Genomic DNA, 19,219 nt, shown 5'->3' on the forward strand with positions numbered 1-19,219 from the left:
ACACAATCTTTCTAGCAGGGTGTGATGTAATCTATTTTTCTTCCTCAGCTAGCAGATGGCTTACCTTTAAGTAATTTCCAATATGTTAGGAGATCAAAAGCCATCCTTATGCCATGGAGGCAGTAATCGTTCCTCTCTGCTGGGGGTTGCTTGGTATTGCGGTGGGGATATGCAAAGGCTGCTGGCATTTCCAAACATAGAAGGCCGACATTTCATCAGACTTTGAAGTTAATAATCCTTCAGAAGTTGAAAAACTGAGAGATTTTCAAAACCCTTTTAATGTTCTATATGCCATGTGCAAAAGTAAATATCTGTAAGGAATCACCGCGGACTGGTGCGCGGAAGTGCCACACCGGTGGGCATGGGGTGTGAGCGATGGCGGGGTGTGCAAGGCTCCAGGGAGTGGGGGGTCCAACTGGGAGGTGTGACTCACCCTCGGGACCCCACCAACCAGCTCAGTGCACAGCAAAATTCTGCTGGACCTGAAATGCTGTACAGCAGCTCTACACATAGCCTTGGGGCACCCCTTCTCCATGCTCACCCTTTCTGGGCTCTGTTTGTGGCAACATGGTACATCACAGATTCCGTCTGACCTCTCCACAGAGAGAGCAACATTTTGTTTTCATAGAATCATAGAATAGTTTGGGTTGGAAGGGTTCTTCAAAGGTCACCTAGTCCAAGCCCCCTGACATGACCAGGGACATCTTCACCCAGGTCAGGTTGCTCAGAGCCTCGTCCAGCCTCGCCTTGAGTGTTTCTACCATATCTCTCTGGGCAACATGTCCCAGTACTTTACCACACTCATGGTAAAAAATTTCTTCCTTGTGTCTAATCTGAACCTTCCCTTTTCTAGTTTAAAACAATTATCCCTTGTCCTTTTATAACAGGCCCTGATAAAAAGTCTGTCCCCATCTTTTTCATAGGCCCCTTCTAAGTACTGAAAGGTGGCAATAACATCTCCCTGGAGCCTTCTCTTGTCTAGGCTGAACAACTCCAACTCTCTTAGCCTGTCCTCACAGGAGAGGTGTTCCAGTCCTCTGATCATTTTTTGTGCCCATTTTGGACCCTTTTTCCTGAAAACGGGAGGCTCAAATGTTTTGAATAAAGCCAGCCAAGTCTGGAAAAAATTGCCTACTGGGCACAACCTTTCCGACTTCTGATCACATCATATTTATTTGGCTATCACAGGTTTTGCTCTTCTTACATTAAAAATAACACTTGACAACACTGTTACTCTGTCGATACAGTTTAGTAGTTGGAAACTGCTAATCAGCTTTTTCTACAAAGGATGCAAAAATTAGTACTCAGAAATAATAATGAAACGGTCTGTATTTAAGCATTGCTAAAACTGACTTAATTAAATATTTAAATAATTTAAAATTAACTTTGAAATTAAGTTAACCTATATGAAGGCTTAAGATTACTGAAATAACTGAAGGCTATTTCATGTTAAATTAAAAATAATACTTTACTTAAGCATATTTATTCTTGAAATTTTAAGAGAGTTCCATCATTCAGGAGCAGGAAGTCAGCGACTGAACACCTGGAAAAATGTTTACTTTTGCCAGCTGTAGCTTCTCCACAGGTGTAGAGAAGGGGCTTTTTTCTGCATTTGGAGTTATTCTAGTCACTGACTCAAGCTGACAAACTGATCAGGTACTGAAAAAACAGGAAAGTTTGCTTTTTTCTTTCAATCCATGAATAAAAATTGGGTGGTGGAGATTTAGGTGTATTAGTTTAAAACTCCTAAAAAGCAGAATGGCAATAAAAACTCAAAGTTATTAAGGAAATGTAGAAAACGTTGTTACAGTCAATTTTAACATATTTTGACAACCAAAATCATAAGTTTCCAGAACATTCCAACTAAGTTTCCAGAACATCCCAACTATCTAGAAACATTTTTACAGCAGTTCCCTGCAAGCATCCAAAACAAATTTATAGGATACTCTTGAGCCAAGCATTAATCATCTAGTTGGTAGGGAGTATCATATATTTGTCTTATGAGCATAAGACAGTGCAAAAATAAAAAGTCTGAAAGATGAACAGTACACCATAATATCATTACAAAAAATATGCATAAGGCAGGCCTGCTGTGCAGCACAGCAGATATTGCCCGGGTGATTTCAGTTGCCCAAGGGTGGTGACAACATGCGGAAGCCAAGGCAGATATGTCCCCACCTGGGGAGGCAGCCAGATGCGCACCCCCAGGGTGAGGGGAGCTGACCCCTCTGCAGGGTGCAGGCAGGACCATGCGGGCCACGTTGGACACCAGGGACCCCCAGTTGCCCATCCCACCATGCAGCCTGGGATGGGGCCCTGGGTGCAGGGCAGTTGTGGGTCCCCACGGCTTAGGCAGAGCTGCTGCTGCTGCCATGTCCACACACCCTGGTGGCACAGAGGATCAGGAGGGCTCATTAGCTGCTCTCTGCTGAATTCAAGCAAGTGCAGAAACCTTTTTTCACTGTTTAACTCCCCCAGCAGGAGAACTGACTCAAAGAAAGGTTAGGGCAGGACCATGTCAGGGTTCTGTAGCGGAAAGAAAGGAATTGTACTAAAACCATGGCCAGGAGTATTGCCTTGGTCCAATTTACTTCTGCCAAGGTTGCAATGGATGTGGCGGGGGAATATCAGACACTGCACACTCTGGGATAGGGTTCAGCAACCGATTGCTAAGAATAGGAAATAAATGTTGCCAAGGATACTCTTTATTTGCAATCACGAAATGCCTCTTGTAAACATACTGCTATTTTAGGCATACTGTAATTGTCTGTTTTACTTGGGGGAACTAGAGACAAAAAATGACAGTTGTAGTTGTTGTATACTAATTGACAACTCGCTGTGCAACCCTTGGCTGCAGCAGCCCTGCCCCTCTCTCAGGACCCTTGTGTTCTCCCCCCGTGGCTCAGGGATGTCTGGGGCAAAGCACTGGGCTGAGCTGTAGCTAATTCTTGCCTTTTTCTTCCTGTCTTTTCCAGAGAGAAATCCTCCATGCATGGAGATTTACCCGTCTTCTCTGGGACTTCTGCGGCCACACCAGCTGCACACCACCTCCCCTTGCAAACCTTCATGCCTGCCTCACTGTGCATAAGGATTTCTGGAAAAAAAAATTACCCCACCCTGCTTTTGTAGGGGTGCCAGAGTGGGGCCCTTTATGATGTCTCCAGTGACATCACAATGTCCCTGGAGTGCCACCTGGCCATACCCAGGCTCCATGGCTACGGGCCAGCCTCAGACACAGGAGGTAGGGTGGCCATCCTATGGCATCACCAGTCCCACATCACCACCACCATGTGCTGGTGGGTCTCTCGTCCCTGCCCCAGTGCAGGAGATGCAAGAGGAGCCCTTGGGCTGTCTGGCAGTCCCAGGGGTGTGGCAGGAGGAGGCACCACAGGGACAGAGGTGCCCGTTGCAGTGCCAGTGGTGGTGGTGCCAGTTTGTTTGTGTGTGTGGCCTTTGCTTTCTCTGTTAAACTGTCTGTATCTCAACCAATGAGTTTTCTCACTTTCAGTTTTCCAAATTTCTCCCCCATCCTGCCGGAGGGGGAGTAAGTGAGCAGCTGTGTGGGGCTTAGTTGCCTGCTGGGGTTAAACCACAGCACTGCTCCTCCATGGAGCTCCAGAGGCTGCAGGGAGGTATCTGCTCCACTATGGACCGGCACAACCCAGGGTCCATGTTCTAGGGACATGGTCTAGTGCTAGAGTTAGGTTATTGTTGGACTCGATGATCCTGTGGGTCTCTTCCAACTGAAACAACTCTATAATTCTATTATTCTGATACCCTCTTTCAGGTGACCTGGGTGTATTCCCCTCCCCAGCTGCTGCTTCTCTCCTTCTTTGGTCTCACCTGTTTGCTCCTCCTTATACTCATACTTCATACAAGTCCATAATTTTTGTTCAGTGCTGTTCACCTGTCAGTCTCCAGAACTAGAGAGTTATCTGATTTATACTTGTTTTCAAGTTAGGAAATGGAGGATCAGAACAGGGATGTGATTTATTCAACATAACCCAGGATCCTGGTACTTTAGTCAGTCACCACCGCTTCCTCCCTAAGCTCTCCATATTTAACAAAATGAGCCTTTGCTTTGACTTAATATCTATTGTTAATGAGAAACCTACACTTAGAGGAAGGTTAAAATTAACTTGTAGTCTCATGGCCAATGCTTATAAAAATGAAATCCCTTCAGTCAGGTGGAATCAAATAACAGGTTCAAAAAACTAATAATGTGTTGTGTGACCACAGAGGGAAAAGCAGTCAGTCATCCCACATTAGAAAGACACCCTTATATAATCAGGGGAAATCAAATAAGATTTCCTTTGCTGGCACGTATGTTGCAGAGATATCTTAGTGCAAAGCAGTCTCTTTTCCCATGGCAGCATAGGAAATCAGAAATCCAAGTTAGCAGTAGTTGTCTGAAGAGGAGTATGATTCATGTAGCCATTAAAATAGAAAGGAAAAAAAAAACCTTCTCTCTGATTTGCACTTGCATTTCTACTGGGTATTCTGTATTCTTTCCACTAGCTAAGCTGGACTGGATGCCCAAAGGAAAGTTAATAAATGAGTTTACAATAGGCTGTAAACATGGAATAGCCAGGGTTCATGCCAATTAAAAAAATGAACATGTCCTCATGTTCATAGCTCAGTGTCTTGGATTCAAGTCCCTGTCTGAATACACATTTTCAAACTACAGACATCTTAGCAATGCTTCTCAGGTATACTTGCTGCCTGAAATATGAACTGAGCAAGAACCTCAGGCTGGCATATTAGCAAAAGCAGAAGACATCAGTTTCTTTCGAGCACAGCACAGGGAACAATTATGCACAAAAATCTCTCTGATATATATTCCAGTGCAGGCCAATGGTACACAAGCCATCCCATCCCAAGGTGTCTGGACATAAAGGACTTGTCAAAATGAATATGAGATGACTACTGTGTGTCTGTATATATAGAAAAAAGCATAGCACAGCAGTGACTGCACAGCACTTTCTGTATTCCTACTGCGTACCAGGCAAAGATTTTTCAGTTCATACATCATTCACAACTTGCTACAGGGATTCCACAAAGCCAGTACATCTCCTTTACACAAAGCAAGGGGGAAGAAAAGAATAGATTCAGAAAAGAAAAGATTCTGGAAGTATGTCTGCCAGATGAGTAGTCAGTGTCAGGGGCATGAACAATACACAAAGCATAGCAAGAAGCAAAATAAATAAGTAAACAGTGACATCGCTCCTACCCTGTCCAAGCCACTATGAAGCAGAGTGCTACCTCTAATATCATGGTGTATGTTTTCAGAGTAGAGAGAGCAAGAAACTGCTGAAAGGTTTTCTTCCTGTTCCCTCAAGAGGTACTTGCACCATTTGGCATGCAAAGGGTGAGCAAGAGGAAGAGGAGGAGCATGACTACAAGAAACTACATGGGAGGGAATCAACTCACCCAACTTTAGCAATTTGCGAGATAGAATTCTGATCTAGGATGCTTATTTAGGCTCTTTTATGGTGTGTAGGGAGAGAGAGGTCCCTCCAAGGGCTCTACATTTCTTCTCTCAGGCTATTGTGTGAACCTGACAGCAGAGGTGAACATGGATGGACAGTGGATGAGCAGTACTGTATTTGCTCTTTAGACACAACACATATAACCTTGGCCAGGGATTGAACCCCAGACCTCTTTTGCTGAAGAATTCTCATCTTTTCTGCAGGAAAGTGTCTGCACAGAGATACACAGAAATCTACTCACCACTGTACGGATAGCGATACTAAATCAGATAGTTGTTGGTAGTAAAAGCAATTCAGAAGGCAAATTTGCAGCTAAGAATTTCAAAGGCATGGCAAGACAGTGAGTTAACATAGATCTGGATAGTATTTTCTGGTAAGATCCCTTTTTGGGATTTAAAACAGAAAAATGAAGGAATTTTTTGGCCCACAACATTTGTGGAGCAGAGACAGCTGCATGAAAATACACCAAAAGCGAACCACCTTTCTACCCTCACTCCCCCCTAGTTTTTGTTAATAAATTATGATAATAGCTAGTATAATTGATGGCTACAGGTAATGCCTGCTGTTGTGTTCCTTGATGCACCATCCTTAATCCACTATTTAAGTAAACTGTGCCCAAAATAAAATTTTAAAGGACTTCATATAGCATTTGTATCACCATGGGTTCTGTGCCATAAGCAGTGGTTAAAAAGTAGTTTATAGATACTATATTACACACAAGCCAGTGCTGCAGCATAGTGCCAAGCCCAGATCTAATATAAAAATGTGTTTTAACTCTGAAATGAATACTGTAATGCAGACTGCCTGCTAGTTCGGTTTCAACCATATTTTATCTCCTGGGGTTCGGAGCTGATTGTAGCAGAAAAAGATGCCAAGACAGTCTCTTGTATTAAAATATATGGGTTACATATGCATCAAGTTTTATACAGAGTTTAGACTTAAATATCAGCAGCATAAGGCAAGTTGGGATGTAAACTGTTTTCAGATGTGTCTACAGGCTTGAGTGGAAAAGAAAATACTAACGGTACTCAAACTGATGGCAGTCAGGACCCAGAAGGTGAGCTGCAAAGTTCTGAAGGGGAGCTGCTGTGTTTCCCAAAAGCTATAACCTTGACACTGAGGTTAGCTCTATTTGTTCCTTATACAGCAACGTGTTGCATTATGGTTGTCTAAATATTCCTGGAAGCGTTTCAGAGATTTTGTGACCCAGATGTGGATTATGTGTAACACTAACTATGTACATGCTGGAGATGATTACACTGGGAGCTTTCAGATTCCATTCTGCACGTGTAGCACTGAAAAGAAACTTGACTTGTACTTATGAAATTCCTTTAGACCGTAAGAAAAACAGAAGGAAACCCCCTTTGGAGACTTCCATAATGGGAAACAGGAAACAGGGCTGTCAAGAGTGGAAAGTTTGCAGCACAGGAAAAACAATGGACTATATAAACATAAATGCCATTATCAGATACTCTGCAATGGCCTTGCAATAGGTCTAAAGTTGAAAATATGCAGTGGTTTGTGTTTTCATTCAGATCTGAAGATTGCTTTATGGGCTATTCCTGTTCCTGCTGAGATCAAGTGGTATTTTCATATTGACAAATGGGCATAGGTTAAAACCCAGAGGTAATAGTTTAAAAAAGACGGTCTTTATGAGAGTTTTCAGCATCTTGATTCATTTCTGCTCCTTGTTTTTGCATATCTTCACAGTCAAAGCCATTGAATTGGCACAGTTGTCACAAAACTTTCTTGGGTAGCAATACAATGAGTCCCAATGCTAGCATATAAACATTAAAAGAAGGACCCTGGTATTTCAAAGTTCCATCCATGACTAAGTTCTCTACAGGACTGATAAAAGGGCAGATTTTTCATTGGCATGGGAGACCCTGTTCTAGGGACAGCACTGCAACTTCTTGCTTAGAACTCATACAGGGACACTCTTCCAAGCTTTCCCTCAGAAGAAAACACAGTGGATGTTGTAGTCTGTCTGCCTCGCGCTTGAGGACTTCAGACGAAGAAGCTGATTATTGATTCAGAGTACTCCTACTGTGCTTCAGAGCTCACTGGTGGTAGAGGTACAGCTTGCAGATCCATGTTAAAACTGTTTGAAACAATTCAGCAGTCCCTAGGGAGCAGAGGACCTCTTTGGCTCCCAGCAAAAGACTAAGCAATCTCAAGACAGCTTATGCTAGCTTACATTTTTATTTTAAAGTCTGTGTTGCAACAAAATTCACTAGAACAGAATGTAACCAAGCCAGAAGCTGACCTGTTTTTAACTGAAAGTCTGTGACTTTTCCAGGCAAATGTTATCACCAATCATGCTACTAACGTAGCTTCCCAGCTCCTTTGCAGTGATGCCAGATTAATTTCAACAGGGCAAAAACTCCTCTCTTGTCCCACAGGTTTTGTGGTACTACAGTGGGGAAGGAGAGGCCTCTGATTAAATATAGATATTTGCACTGAGGTGGTTACCAATGCCATTAATATCAATGGAACCAGTGCATGCTTAACTTCCCTCCAAAGATTTAAAAACAGCCCGTATAACATGGCTGTTTCTCTGCATTGATTGTAAATTCAGACTAGCTTCAACAAATGCATCCACAATGTAAATGTCAGTGTTTGGGTCAGATGAATTCCATCCCTCACTTACACTTTCTAAATACATCCAGAAGACCAAGTAGGCCACTTGCATGGCTCAGCACAGTTACCCTGAAAAGGGCTGAATTCAGCTCACTTTTCTCTGTAGCACTGGCTCTCTTTTGCAGACACAATCAAACTGAAGATGGGACAGGACAGGACCAGCTCTCTCATGCACTTGCTGCAATCACAGAAGATTTTAGAGAAAGAATGCATTCTCCTCACCGTGAGATATGCACATCCTGGGCTTTCCAGTGCCTTCACTAACAGAGTGGAGCGGAGGTCTGTTGCACACCACTTCCCCTCTGGTTCCATATGACTGCTACAGTGGGAACTGGATATTGCTCTTGGAGTCTGTAGACTGACTAGACCTGGTGAGAAAGATTGTGTTATTGACTGCATATACTGAATGTATCACGTATCTTTTATCTTTAGAGATACTTCACAGCTCATTTGTTATTCCTGTGTTTGAAATCATATGGTTCGTAAAGCACCAGTACTTTTTATTTTGTTAAAGTCAGCACCAAAGGTTTGTAGAATTCTCTTCTTCCTCAAAAATTAGAAATATAATATTTTATGGCCTCTAGAAAATGATCTCTTTCATCTCAAGCAACTTAACTGGCAATGTTTAGATCTGATAATCGGATTACAACCATGTTGAGAGATACATCCTCAAGTGAATGAGTAATGTAATTTCTGCATAGCACAAATGATATCTACCTGAAATGGCACCATCCACTCTGGATGATCTCTACTATCTTAAAATACTATGATATAATCAAAGCTCATTGGTTTAATAAAACCAAGAGTGCATTAGCTCAGTGGAGTCAAATATACTTGTTTATCTTCCAAATACTAAGTTTGCCCTTTCACCCTACCCTGCTCAAACTCATCCATCCCTGGGAACTGACCCCCAGCATCCCTTGGGTGTCCGCAGTGTTGGTGCCCATGCTCAGATGGAAGGTCTCTGTTGAAGGATGTCCTGTTTCCCCTGGCTCAGCTGCTAGGGTTTCCACTCCCTGTGCCTGGGAAAAGGTCTTTTGCCTGTGATGCTCAGTCCCACTGTGCCTTAGGATTGATCAGAAGTCCTCTTCCTGGCCTTTATTTTCAGTTTCTTTCTTTTGCAGAGTCTCTGAGCAAATGGGGAACTGAGCGGTTATGTAAAGAGAACACAGAAGGGGGCACCTGCCTTTGTGGCCACCCCATGCTCCACATCATTCTGGATGGTTCTCCTGAAATGGTGGTTAAAAAGTGGTGATTATGCTGTGCCAAGAGGACAGCTGAGGGTTTCAATTTGTCAGAGTATTCTCTGCATTTTCTAGTTCTGCAGTTCCATGGAGGTTTTCCTAAATGAGCTGCGGCTGAGGGAAGTACAGAAATTAACTGCCTCTCTTCAGGATATAAGGTGTAAAATTAAAGCGATAAGAAAGAAGAAACCACACTTCTGACAGCCAAAGGCTCAACTTCTGTCATCTCAGTGCTGAGCTCTCCCCGCCAATTCCAGTTGCCGTTTTCTGAAGTACCTCATTGACTACAGCTTAAACTTTCCTTGTGTATGATTTGAAAAGCCTGGCTATACTTTCTGTTCACCCTAGCCACATCATTTTCAATGATTCCTTTATTCTGGAATTAATGACAGAGCATGCTTTGTGGTCCTGTTGTACAGATCCTGGCAACAAATGGCCTCAGACTGCCCTAGTCATGGAGGACAGCTAGGACCTTCACAGGGCAATTCATCTTCCCTATCTTAAACACCTGTTTCAGGATGGAATGCATCACCCTCTGGAAGTGCCTGTCTCTTCCCACTGACTATTAAGGGACCCTAGTGACTGGCAGAGAGTAAGCGCCTAACTTCAGAGATCTAAGATGAAGGCCTATGAATCCCATGGCAAGCAGTGGAACATTTTGCCTAGGATGCATTCCCTAACTGGAAAGGGACTCCAGACAAAGGTTAGTATCCCAAAACTTTGTGTCGTCAAGAAAAAGCTGCTTGTCTTTAAGAACTGAAGAAAAAATGTTATTGAAATGCTGCTTCATTAGTACCTTAGAAGAAGAAAGGAGGAATATCCAATGGACAACATTAAATACAAGCTGCCAGCAGGAGGAATTCAAAGCTGTACTTATTGACTGTTATGAGGTTCCTTTAACTGGTAGGATTATGTTAGAAATAACAAAGATAATATTTTGAAACTGTTTATGGTTTTACTGATGTAAAAATCAATGAAATAAAAACTTCCATTTTGAAGCATAAATTATTAGGCATATGAACCATCTGACATCCTCCACGCAGCAGGCTGGGCTCATTGGACAAGGCTGAATTCATTTCCCAGAAGCACCTGGATGGTCTATGCAACCTGCCAAAATGTGAAGGATGTAGTAAGAGAGCCTAAAATGGGGCTGCTGACCAGTAGCATAACTGCTGCTTCTTTACACTGAGGTACATGTTTGAAGTGTGGTAGGAAATCTTTTCAAAATTCATCCAGAAATGAACCTTTTAGCCACAGAAGAATAGCCTCTTCCAGGTAACCTATTTTGTTCCCTTTATCTGTCTGATCAGAAAAAAGGCAACAGTTTGTTCTACAAGCAATCTATAAAAGGAAGCACTGGATACTTAAGAAAAAAGTTCTCAAAAAAATACAATGAGGGCAACTAAGCTCAGAAAAATAATTTCCTACCTCTGTATGTAAGGTGCTTTTATAGCAGTCATGATATTTAAAATCTTGAACCTCTTACAGTGAAAAAAATAACAGAATAACAGAAATGCAAGTTTAAAATGTGTTGCTGTTGTACAGGTTTGATTTCAGCCATAATTACTTGATTCTTAGTTTTTCTGTTTTTAAACGGACCATTATTCCAAGGATGTCAGTACAGGTATTGCTCATTTTGCCCAAGCACTTTGGGAAGCGGCAAAGTTGTGGGAAATGGTAATTCCAAGACCAACAGGTGATGCTGCAAGTGAGTTTATTTTCTGTGTCGAGTGTTGCTTAGACACCTGACTTTTGCCTTCTCTGTGACAGAAATGGTTGTACATGTACACAGGACCAAGCTGATTTCTTACAAGCAAAAAAATGTTACAGAATAATTAATTTTGAGAAAACCCAGGTGAAGAAAAGTACCTGGAAAGCTCACAAATTTAAAGTCACACTTGGGTTTCTAAAATAAAAGTTGTAATGCTTAATGAGAGATTAGTTTAGTCACTCTTTAGAAAGTGAAATCAAAAGGTTTCGATCCTTCTCTTTCATCCCTGAAAAACAGTGACTATTGTCACTGAACAAGAATGAATCCTTCTGTATGTTCTGGCTGGAGTCACTGTTGGTCCATGGAGGCAGCAGGGCCATGGATGTGCCCAGAGTAGCTCTCCACTGCAGAGCTTCTCTCTGCAACCTGACTCTGAGGAATCTGTTCATCTGCCAAAGAAGCACAAAGAGTTAAAGCAACAGGTGTAGTATCGAAGATGACAAGCCTTTTCCACTTTCATCTCTGAGAAAAGCAGCAGCATAATGAAGATAAATTGGAATTTTACAGACAGGTAACCACATGATAACAGATCCCTGTTATTTAATACCACCAGAGCTATTTCAAATAGTGTTAGGACTTGTCTATGCCCACTAGTATCAAGTTCTCCTAATCAGTGATCTGTAAATGTGTATGGTTCATTAGGGCTCTGAGAACAGCTGTCCATGTCCGCTCAGGATCAGATTACAGGATATCATTAACTTGGATTCTATATCCGCTTTGAGGCTTGTTACAACTGACTCATAATTCTTTCTTTCTCCCTCTCTTTCTTTTTTTTTTCTTTTTTTTTTCTTTTTTTTTTTTTTTTTTTCCCCCAAAACTGTCATGGAAAGCAGGAGAGCTAAAGACTAAGGTTTCTGTTTTACCTGCTTCTGTTCAGTATCATTTTAATGTACAGTCAAAAGAAAGCTGTAAATACAATGTTCATTGTAACTAGTGCAATAAAACATGGAACAGTTTCATGCCTCTTGCACATGCCTGTGCTCAAGGTTTATAGTTGAATTGTTTTAGTGGAACAACTTAAATCCTCTCTAATCTCCTACTGCCTGTAAAATATGTAAAAATACATATATATAAAACCACATTATATATTTCAGAGCAAGCTTTCCAGTTTACCTTAATGACTGTTATCTGATAAAATAATACATTGGTTTGGCTATGATTGCATGACTTAAGTATAATTCTGGAAATATAAGGCTGAGTTTGATCCTTCTCATGAACTATACTCCAATTATGGTATGGCTTGTTTGATTTTAAATGCTTCCTACTACAGTAAGAAATTTGCTGGGCATATGTAGAAAAAATGATGTTATTTTTTTCCTTACTTTTTTGAGGCAGTCCACTTCTTTCTACATTTTTTTCTGAATTAGTTCTGAGAGAAATCAAACAAATCAAAGAAAAAGATGGGTTTGCAGTTAATGGCATTGGGAGCAGGAATAAAAATCAACCAATACATTACTAGCTGAATGTGATTCACTTATCTTGACTATTATTCTCCCAATCACAAATTGTATTCATGAATGATTTATTTAAATAAAAATACCCAAATTCAGTAGTCAGTGTGAATACCAGCAAAAAGGCAGGAAAGAACTCTCTAATGGAGTAATTGCTGTCTATAGCAAATATGCGTTTATATTATCGTGTTTTACTCATGTCAGCTATTATGCAACTAAGGGTTAGTAGATCTGGTGCTAGATACTAGGCCTGATCATTCACTACTGTTCTTATAAGCAGATTTCTTATATGAGTATGACAAAAATCTGCTTGCTTCTATACATGGAACAGAATGAGGTTCCTGCTACAGACTAACAGACTAGGGAATATAATTAGTAAGATTAATTAATTAAGATTAATTAGATTAGTAAACTATTAATGCAAGCTATAGATATCTGGATACAATATGATGTTTAAGCTAGGGCTCTAGGGTATAAAGTGTTTTTGAAAGAAACTTTCCAGACTTTGTTGCCAAAAATTCATTCATTTTAGCAGGCCCTGCTGAAAATCCTGCCGAAAAAAAAAATCCAAATATTTGGGTAGTATTCTGAATAGAAGGGCTCTGAAGTAAGGCTCTCAATCCATATCTAGTCACCAAAGCGAGTGGCTCTGTTGTCTCCAGGAGAAGTTTGTAAAACATCTGCAAGAAGAGTGGGACTGCTCCCCTCATCAGTAAATATCACTCTTCCTCCAAGTCACTAAACACCGTCTAATGGAGTCCCTCTTTGCAATTAAAAAAAGTCCCAAATTTACAAAAGCACTTGATAAAGTAAAACAGAATTCACATGAACTATAGAAGAAAAGGCTGCCTGAAAAAAAACGAAACAAAACAAAACAAAAACAGAATAAAACCCACACAATACATCTGTGGAGGTTTAAGGTGTCATTTATGAAGCTCAACTGTGTTGCAGGGGTTTGATTGTCTCACATTCCTTCTGAACAAGCCTTTCCATAGGGATGACTTTAGATCACGATAGTTAGACAGTGAGGCCTGGAAATGTTTGTCATATCACTTAGCTTTCCATAGCCTGAATTCAAAAATGTTAATGCTCCTGATCTGGCATGAGAGCTTAATAACATAAGTGAGCAGAATTAAATACAGTTGTGTGTGCCATGCCCTTGAACCTATGGCTGCGAAAATGTGTTCACTTTTGCTCTGTATAAATGATGTGCTACGTACATTTTCTTAGCGAAAGACAGGCAAAGTAAGACTCAGATTTTAAACAACTTCAGATGATTTTTGCTTAGAAGAAAAGAATATTTGCCTTAAAAATGGAAGGCACTAAGTACTGCCTTTGACAGAAACCACAGCATGGAAAGCTTCAGATGCTAACCCAGCAACTCACAGCCCTTGGCTGCAGATGAAGCAGATAGAAGCCCCTTTTCAATGTTCCCCTGTAAGTGCTCATGCCCTGCCCATGGCTGAAACACCCCTCAGGGGCTACCAGCACCTTTTCTTTCTGACAGGACAGGAGACCGTCCCCAAAACCATCAAGAACCCGTGCAGTCCCTGTGGGTGCCCCTAGGCTGGCAGGCTCCGGGCAGCAATCCAGGGATGCCGGGGTGGGGGAGCCCCACCAGCCCCTGCTACTGGCGGAGGGAGAACGGGCGGCAGGTGGGATATTTCTTGTTATTTGCCTGCTCCTGCATATCTTGCTTGGCTCCCTGATGATACCCTAGTGGGAAATCTTCTTGGGCAAGACCTTCTTTCTGGTATTTGCAGTCTTGCAGCCCACGATGACAATTTAGATTGAGCAGAAAATTGGGAAAACTGATTTATCACTGGAATATTCTGTTAAAGCAAAACATAACAAAATCGTTGGTGGGCAAATTAGTTTAGTTACAATGGCCTGCAGGTACTGAAGAGCTGGGAGGTTTGTGGCTTGGGTTGGAATGGATTTCTCCCAGCTGGAGATGTTGCCACAACAATGGGAAGCAGACTGTAGGTCATGTTGTGTAAAGCAAAACTTCCATCCCAATTGGAAGACCTCAGCACAGAGCAGAGGCAACATGCAGGGCCAGAACAGCAGCCTGTCATACAGCCATTTGGGAGCTTCTACCAAGCTTCAGAAAGGCACTTTCAAGCTGTGTGTGTGGGACAATCGACAGTCATCTCTAAGCATATATCATATGACTGGAGAAAAGCCACCTCCTTATTCTTTCTAGAGGCTATCTCCCTATAGCTAGAAGCTCTAAAGAAGGTGTGTGATGTTTGCATGCTGGCCATAAGTGTAAAAGATCCTAATACTATTAAAGCTCTGGTGCTGAAACTCATTGGCAAAGCAGAGTCCTGGCCTTAAAACAGGGTAAACAATAAAAAATATGTGACTATTTTATTTATTAGTGAATCATCTCGTATCACTAATAATGCTTATTAATGGAAAAAAAATAATATCAAGCCATCTGGTATGAAAAGGTAAGTCTCAAAGAATCAATAAGCTACAAATTATTGTTATGAAACAAAACACAACAGATGAGGTACTGATGCTTTTTCACAAAAGCATACTGATGCTTTTTCACATCATTTAGCTCTGTGCAATGACTCCTATTGAAATTCTAGTGAGACCACAGTTCTGTGTTGCAATGCTGAGGAAGGATTAATGTTGGAATCTGCTGGCAGGACAAATCACAGCAACGTGCTTGATGTATTTTTCAAAAGCATTCATTTTAATATAGGAATTTTTCTATCTGACAGAGCTTAGTCAGTGAATGGTAATTAAAGGTAATCATTCAACTCATTTAGTGTATTTTTTTCCCAAATTAATAGTAGGGCTGTTGTAAAAGAGAATATTGCTACTCCAACTTTCTTTTGATAAAGAAATAATAACAGAAATAACAAAATGCTGTGATGAAAACAAAGTCACAGCTCAGAGTCTTTTCTTACAGCTTTTCTTGCAGCTGAGGCCCAAATTATAGGAGTTTTCCACACACATAACTCTGGCTCTAATTTACAGTAAGTAGGTTTACCATGGACATCTGGAAATATGCGATTTTTCTTTCATCATATTGATTTATATGACTGTAATTATGACTATTGTGGTGTTTGGGCAAAATACTAGTTCTCCTGTTACCTGCTTGGACTTGTTATGTTGTGCAAACTCCTGCAGGGCTTTTTCAAAAAAAAAAAAAACAAAAAAAAACATCTGCATGCTGACTCCTTTATCTTGTTGTCCTACCTGCTCTGTCCTGGCCATTCGGGGGCTGGAGCACAGAATGACAGGTGAATGCACCCAGCTGCCTGTGATGATGGCAGCACGACTCATCTCCGGGAAGCCTGGTCTGATGAAAATTTTAGATGTTTCATGGTAAAAATGTAAACCTTCCCACCCCCACAAAACCAGGGCCAAAAAAGAGGATGGCTCACAGAATCACAGAATGCTAGGGATCAGAAGGGACCTCAAAAGATCATCTAGTCCAATCCCCCTGCCGGAGCAGGAACACCTAGATGAGGTTACACAGGAAGGCGTCCAGGCAGGTTTTGAATGTCTCCAGAGTAGGAGACTCCACAATCCCCCTGGGCAGCCTGTTCCAGTGTTCTGTCACCCTCACTGAGAAGAAGTTTCTTCTCAAATTTAAGTGGAACCTCTTGTGTTTTAGTTTGAAACCATTACCTCTTGTCCTACCGTTGGTTGTCACTGAGAAGAGCCTGGCTCCATCCTCGTGACACTCGCCCTTTATATATTTGTAAACATTAATAAGGTCACCCCTCAGTCTCCTCCAAGCTAAAGAGACCCAGCTACCTCAGCCTTTCCTCATAAGGGAGATGCTCCACTCCCTTCCATTTGTGCCTCTATCCATAGCACTGAGATCAAAACCCCATATCCAAACATCCTGAATGTCTCCAACATTTGAATTCTCGATTCAAATCCGGACCCACACTTTGCATTTTGGGCTCATTTCTGAACAAGTTGGAGCAGCAGTACCCCACTGATCCAACATTCAAGCTACAGTCAAAAAGATCTTAAAACACAGCAAAGACAACTCCTCAGCATGGCTAAATTCCCAAAGAAGGGACTCAAGCGGTTGCTTTGGAAGTAGATGAGGGAGACTTTCAGATGTCCCAGTCTTTTGCATCAGCTTGACAGTCAGTTCTTTTCATCATTAAACTCAGCAAGGATCATTAACACAGTAACTGGTTCACCTTCACCTGTGTAAAAACGTCCTATAAAAATCCCATTGAATTCTCTCAAGATTCAGAGCAGGAACAATCTCTTCTACTGTGAACCTGTGCTCTTTATTGTCTTTAAATCAAGAAAGACCGTTATGAGGAAAGATAGCTCTAGGACTACATGGAGAAACTGGTTCAGAAACTGGGGTATGCATGGAGCCTTCAGTTCTTACAGGAAGCAAATCATTCTGCTGTGTGAGCAAACCAGCAGGGTTTATTTGTTTGAATTGACATATTTGTATGGCCAGCATGAAAGGGCATAATGGGGGTTAATTTTTAGCCTGGCTTCCTGTGTAAATGAGTCTTGTATATTTTTGTTGTTTGTATAAGTGTGTATATATGTATACAATTTAACTTTTTAACTTCCGGGATTTGACTTAGTTAGATCTATAAAGTTCCTATGAGCTGTCTGAAAATAGTTAAGACCCTTGATGAGAAAGATAATACTATTGTTCATATTGAGGGAAAACTGTCACTGAGTGTCTTTGCCTTTATGAAACACCAGAGAATCTAGACATGGGACACCAGCCATTGAGAAGGCAGAGATCCAATGCTCAAAGAGCAATTTGCTCTTTAAGCAATATTTAATACTATGTTAATAAAAGCTATTTGTAAGTTCAGGTTTTAAACCTCAGGATTTGAGAGGTGCTGGAGACCTTTTTTAGCAGATGGGCCCGCTGTTTGGACAATGTCCTCCCATGGGCAGGACTTTATAACAAGGGGCATAAGTAGAACATACCATCACCTGCGGCTTCTGACATTTTTCTGAATCAGTTGCTCTGTGGCAGTTGTTGATACATAACCCAGGTTCCTATAGAAACATAACCATGGGATTGCTGCTATTTGTGTGACAGCTTGGGTTTCCACAGACCCGTGCCTTGTCAAAACAACTTTTCAAGATGTTACATGTTTCAACCAAGTTCACAATGTGATGAATTCTCAAAGAGCATTCATTTCCTAAAAACAAAAACAAAACAAAACAAAGCAAACAAACAAACAAAAACAAAACAAAGAAAACCCTAAACATTAAATTGGGAAACTCTCTACAAAAGAAAATAAAAATACTGTGCTACAAAGCACTGACAAAAGTCATCAGGCAGGGAGTTACCACCTTCCTAGGTACTAAAGGCATGAATACTGTGGGACCTGCATGTGCTGCTCCACCCTGCTTCACTGTTCTTCACACGTGCAAAATATACAAACTAAGTAGAAAGTAGCTGTTTAAAATGGCTTAGGGCACCCAGTGACTTGCCAAGTATATTTACAACACGTCTAAAGATTGTTGCTAGGATGACTAAAATGTTTATTGGCAGAATATGAGGAGAGAATTTCACAAAATGTTTGCTTCTGGACAATAAAAAGGAGGAGAGGGTGATGATTGTACTTCTGAATGCCTGTAACCCAAAAGCTTGCACAGTCCCAAATCCCAGCCCATTTATAATGACATATAAATGTCATGCCTTCCATGTCTGAGAAGAAGCCGAGCTAAGGACGCATGACATCTGCTCCAGATGAAAGTGATTCATGCTCATAATGTAATTCCACATATATAACAACTTCCTCAACTTTTCCTGCAGTTACCAAGGAATTATTTGGGGCATCTGGGGAGGATTGTCAGTGTAACAGTATTGGCTTGTTAAGAGAGTTTGGAATTCAAATTCCCCTTGTGAAGATGAGCGGTAATAACTCAGTAAGTGCTATCTTGTAAAGAATAATACATTTGGCACACACACAAATACATGAGAGATTTTCTTATGCTGAAGTGGATATTCCAGGCCTCATTTTTTTTCCTGTGACATTCTGAAAAATGTGACTTAGTTTATTTTTTCTTGTGCAACAAATGGTACAGGCTTTAAATAGAAGTAATGCTGTAGTATTGCTCAGTCACAGTGCTCTTCATCAGCTTGGTACTTCCCAACCACAAGGAAATCTAGTTAACTGCTCTGTTGCTATGCAATTGATTACAGCTTGCCACCACTGTAAGGACACACTCCCTCCCAACATACAAACTGTCTGGTATCAGCACCTGCATATTTTACACCTCTTATGTTACTGCAGTTGTTAAATCTGTTCCATCTTTCCTTTGGCATCAGCCAATCTAGAGTCACAAATTCATAAGGGCTCAATACTAATCTAATAAAAAGTTAGTCTCTGTCCCAGTAGCATTTACTGCATCATCACTTTTCTCACAGGACATGAATTTTTCAACAGCTTGTGAAAAGTTGTGAACACAGTCTTAATTGAAACCACATTCAACAGAAAGGTATCTCGCATTATGAGTGAAGGAGAGATCTGTGTAATATTAAGCAGCTGTTAAAATACACAATTAAGTCAAGCTAATTGTTATTACTGGCAGCCCCAATGACAGATGAGTGGTGAAATGTTTCACTGAACAGGCCTTTGGTCAAACAACTGG

General features: G+C 41.2%; 1 long non-coding RNA gene across 1 annotated transcript; it reads right to left on the reverse strand.

The window, feature by feature from the left end:
• Nucleotides 1-11,229: 11,229 nt before the first annotated feature.
• Nucleotides 11,230-17,616, reverse strand: LOC110360520 (uncharacterized). The gene is made up of 4 exons (XR_002416453.2): nt 17,543-17,616; nt 15,812-15,914; nt 12,467-12,513; nt 11,230-11,533 (listed from the first exon to the last, which is right to left on the reverse strand). It is a non-coding gene; the product is annotated as an uncharacterized LOC110360520 (long non-coding RNA).
• Nucleotides 17,617-19,219: the final 1,603 nt, after the last annotated feature.

Source organism: Columba livia, chromosome 2, assembly GCF_036013475.1.
Source record: "Columba livia isolate bColLiv1 breed racing homer chromosome 2, bColLiv1.pat.W.v2, whole genome shotgun sequence".
Classification (NCBI taxonomy): domain Eukaryota; kingdom Metazoa; phylum Chordata; class Aves; order Columbiformes; family Columbidae; genus Columba; species Columba livia.